Below are 4,971 nucleotides of genomic sequence, written 5' to 3'. Positions count from 1 at the left end.
CATGTGCCAAGTGTCTCGGTGTGTGATAAAATTCAGGGCGGCTCTGAACCTGTCCTTGACGCCGTCTCCTCTGACACTCCAAGGGTGGCATTTACTTCAACACAGGCCGCCCCTGAGTTGAAGGCGGGGTGGGGAAGGAGACTGTGGTGCATGTAATTTTAGTCACCCGATCATGGTGACGGGTGTGTGGGAGCTTCTCATGTGCATTTGCTATTCCTCAGCCAAGCACAACAGATGATGGTGTGTGTCAGCGTTGAGGTGTAAGCCCAGTGTGACTCGTCCGCAGTGTGTGTCTAGGTGCTTTGTGACAGTCATCTTTTTTTAAGCTGTTGCCTCACTGAATGCAAGTCACGGGCATTTCAGGCACAGTCATGTACACATTTTGCAGTCACAGTGGTTACCATAGATTTTATCACTTGTTACGGTTTTCCAAGAGGAGATTAGTTTACTTCTATCTTTTTGTATTAAATAATGCTCTCTCCTCCCCAGTTCCTACCTTGACAAAGTTTTAAAAGCCCGTGAGAGAGCAGCACCGCTTACTGTGTATCCATAATACAACCATGACTTAGTCATCTCTCATTTGAGTTGGGGCTGACCATTTATTGTAAATTGTCAGTACACTGAAGATCTTTTCATAACAAAAACGTAATATCCATGTAAGTAGAGCACTGTGGTCACATAACTACAGTGTCAGCTTATAACCACTACCCTGTTCTTTTTCTTCTCTCTCCTCCATTCCCCACTGACTATGTTGAAACAAAACACACGGCAGATGATACGTTTTGAAAAGACAGAGTGCTTAGACGGTCTTTTCAGGTAAAGAGAAAGTTGCTCTTTGCTTGTGCCTTCCTGGTGCTCTATAGAACACCAGAGCAGTACTTGATACAGAGAATGTAAAAGGCGGCTGGGGCAGAGCATGGCAACTCAAGTTTTGGTCTGTATGTGGGCTCTATTATTTCTGGTTGCTGCCAACAGGCCCCTTAGCCTGTTAGGTGTGGTTTCTGGAGGACCGTGTGGGTACCTCCAACATGAGATGTGTTTAGGGGTAATGTTGCAGAGACTTCTTAGCTTGTGTGTGATTTGTGTGGAATGTTGTGATTACCTTCAGATGACACTGTAGAGACGAATGTGCCCCTGAAATGCCTTTCTAGTATTAAAGGTGAGTAAGTTGACCAGTATTGTGAATCTGACATCATTATGGGAGAATAGAGACAAGACAGAAGAAGTCAAAGTTGGACCCTTTGCTACTGTTTTTGAACTGGAAGCATGTGTATGAACATGTGTATGTATTTTCATGTGTGTATTTTCCCCTGTTGCCTCCATCCCTGCCAGCTTGCTCTGGTTGCATCCTCTGAAAGGGCCCTGCAGCTATAACCCACTAATCCTTAGCATACCTACTTCCCTCTGATCTTAGTTCCTCGGTTCTTTTACACACAACTGGCAATGTTTAGGGAAATGGTCCCAGATCTGAAACAGATGATGTACAAGGTAAGCCTGAAGTATCTCCACCAGGCAGAAAGAGAGACATATCCCAACTGATGGGACAGAAAAGTTGACTTGAAGGAACAAATTCGGGATAATTTAAGAAACTAATTTTAAAAACAATGATGGTGATGATAGTGATAGGTTATAGGATATTGAATTTTAAAAACAACCAATCAAATGATAGATTTTAAAGAGAGAAGCAAAATGCTACAATGTCCTAAAATAGAAAAATAATTGACAGGAGAAAACACTTAATCAACGCAACTTTGTATGGAATTCAGTCCTTGACTTTTGCTTTATTACATGAGGTGACCAGATGAAGGCAGCTGGTTTCTGTCCCCTTTGTCTTGAACTTTCAGTCTTTGGTAGATACGGGAAATAGAAAACTTATTGACATTTATTCTATAGAACGTATGTTATATACTCAGGCAGGTCAGATGGCTGCGAAGGTAAGGACACTTCCTGCCAAGCCTGCGGACATGGTAGGCAGAGGGAACCAACCCCTCAGTTGTCTTCTGACTTCCATGTGCATGTTGTAGCACTCACATGCACACACACACGCTAAAGAAATACAGAACAAGAAGAGGTAAAGAGTCTTTCACTTTTTTGTTTCTTTGTCTTTGAAACTATAGCTGTGTATCAGACCAAATTAGCTTGTCTGCTGATGTCACGCATCAGAACATGCTTATGGTCAACATCACCTTTCAGTTGACTAAATAATGGAATTTCTCTCCTGATGCAAATATTTCTATCTCCTCTCCTTAGTATATTGAAGGGACATGACTTATTGGTGCTATCCAGCGGCACCTAAATTCTGCTTAATTGCTGGGCCTCCATTTCCTTGGATTTGAGCTCCTGCAGTAGGCACTTCTCAGATGTCTCTTGTATTATCACTCAGCTCAGTGTCATAGTCCAGCTTGAATCTAAGTGACTAGAAAACAGCCATCTTCCCTGCTGCTCCATGTCGCCTGCTGCTGAGACTTCTGAGGGCCTGTGGCCTGAAATGGATGTACCTTTTTGCCTACAACAGAAGCCAGATAGATTCTGACAGCATTAAAGGTTTTGTTTACAGTGCAGCTGGGCATTAGAATTTGTGTGTTCAGCTTTTTTGTCACTGGCCTGAGGAAAACAACTTAAGATTTCTTTGGCTCAGAGGTTTCAGTCCATGATCATTTGTCCCCATTGACCCCAGGTTGTGATAGGGAGAACATCATGGCAGGAAGCATGTGGGAAAGCAGAGGTAGCTAGCTGGAAAGGAAGAGGGCGAGAGAAGTGGGGAGAGGCCAGAGACAATATACACACTTCAGAGACATGCCACCAGTGACCAGGCTCAAAACAGGCTCACACCCTACAACTTCTATCTCTCAATAGTCCATTCAGTTATATCTCTGTCAATGCATTGGTACTTTTTATTGCTTCAGAACTATTCAGTTTCAATTTAATTTTAGTTTTAAAAAAAATAAATATTAAATCCTCCCCACCTTTCATTCTTTTCATATTTTCCCCACTGCTATTCCCTTTTAACCGTGTGTGTGTGTGTGTGTGTGTGTGTGTGTGTGTGTGTGTGTGTGTGTAAATTGCACTGAGTCTACTTAGTGTTGCCATATCATGTGCATGAGTGTGGGATCATCGTGGAGCATGGGTAACCTCTCAGGGACTGCATCTCTGAAGAAAACAGATTATTCCTCCCTAAGGAAGGATTTCATGACTCCCTCACCTACCCATGCTGAGACTTTTTCTGGCTTGCTTATGTGCATACTGTCCCAGCTGCTCTGCGTTTATGTGTCAGCCTTCTTATGTCCAGAAAAGACTATTTTGTTGCTGTCTATAACTGCCTCTGCTCTTACTTTCTTTCCATCTCCTTGTTTGTGATGATTTCTAAACCTTGAGAGGAAGAAAAGGTGCCACATACCTAGTTATAGTACATGGAGGATTCAAGCTGGTACAAATCTGGAAGTTTCATCCCTACTGGCTAACTTTCATAGCGATGGAAGATGCTATGCTCACTACTGGAGACAAAAATAACAGTTTTACCCAGCTGTGAATCCTGTAAGCTACAGTAACATTTGGCCTGGCAAGATATGCCCACTGGCACAATAATGGCATAAGTAACCAATCACTTTCTGATTGGATTCAAGACCCACTCCAGAAGATGTGACCCATGCCTGGTACTGTTGTGGAATAATCTTTTTGTACACTATGAAGATGTGTCATTCTTATTGGTTTAATAAAAAGCTGAAAGCCAATAGCTAGGCAGGATTTTCAGCCATACAGGATACTGTAAAGAAGAAGGGGGAGTTTTACCAGACAGAGAGGAAGCAGCATGGGCAGTACAGAGTAAAGGGAATAAAGCCATGAGACAAAAAGTAGATTGATTAAAAAAAAAAATGGGTTAATTTAAGTTGTAAGAGCTAGTTAGTAACAAGCCTAAGCTATTGGCTGAGCTTTTATAATTAATAATAAGTCTCCATGTCATTATTGGGGAGCTGATGGTCCCAACAATAAGGTTCGACTACAAATGGCATCTGATGTCCAGCCATGCATATCCACATAAGAACTGAGAAAGCTTAATAAAAGGTTCTAAACACACAAAAGCAGAACTAAACGTGGCTTTCTAGTCTTGTATCTCTCATGTCTGCCGCAGTACAGAGACACAGCTCCTGGCAGCTGCCTGTGTGCTTGAGCCACCAATGTGCCATGAGCTAAGCCACATGGCATGTTTAAGGCTTTGCTTGTGCAGACAGAAAGGTTACAGATATGCAGTAAAGCAGGTTCAGATGGGAAAAAACCTCTAACCAGGTTACAGTGTGATTAACAATGGTCATAGACTTAAGAAAAAAATTGGGTATAGACTAGAAAAATATTTTTAAAATAATAGAACAGTCTTTAAAGAAAGAATAATAATTAAAAAAGAATAAGCCAGGTAGAGATGGGAAATGCACAGGGAGTCTGGATCCCGTATGTTATTGTGCTGTTTTTGAATTTTTTGATTGCTGATGAACAAATGATAGCTGCTGAGAGACACTGGATTATGAAAACTGCTAAATTAAACCAACCTATATATTTAAAAAATGTCTTGACTTCAAATTGGAAGTAAAAAAAAAATATGTTGCATTGGAGAAGTGGTTATGCTTTTGTTTCCATAGAAAACGAAAGGCCATGGAATCATTCAAGGTTGAAGAGGATCAGGTTTAATCAGGGGAGACCTGAAAATTGTGGCTACAGACATAAAGAAATAAACCTAGAAAAACTATAAAGACAGGCAGCATGTATCTTACCTGTTCAAACATAAAACAACAACCAAAAAAAAAATCTCTGGCTGGCTTCTGTACAATGCACAGTATATACTTGTTAATGCAGATATATATGTTACCTTTGAAAATTTATGTGTTTTCAGAGCAAGGGGACCAGACACCAATGAATATGGATGACCCAGGTGATCCAGCCTTTCAGAGTGCCTCTGTTACAGTTTCCTCAGAGTTCTGT

This window comes from Peromyscus maniculatus, chromosome 3 (assembly GCF_049852395.1).
Source record: "Peromyscus maniculatus bairdii isolate BWxNUB_F1_BW_parent chromosome 3, HU_Pman_BW_mat_3.1, whole genome shotgun sequence".
NCBI classification, from domain to species: domain Eukaryota; kingdom Metazoa; phylum Chordata; class Mammalia; order Rodentia; family Cricetidae; genus Peromyscus; species Peromyscus maniculatus.
Note: the sequence above shows the minus strand (reverse complement) of the source record.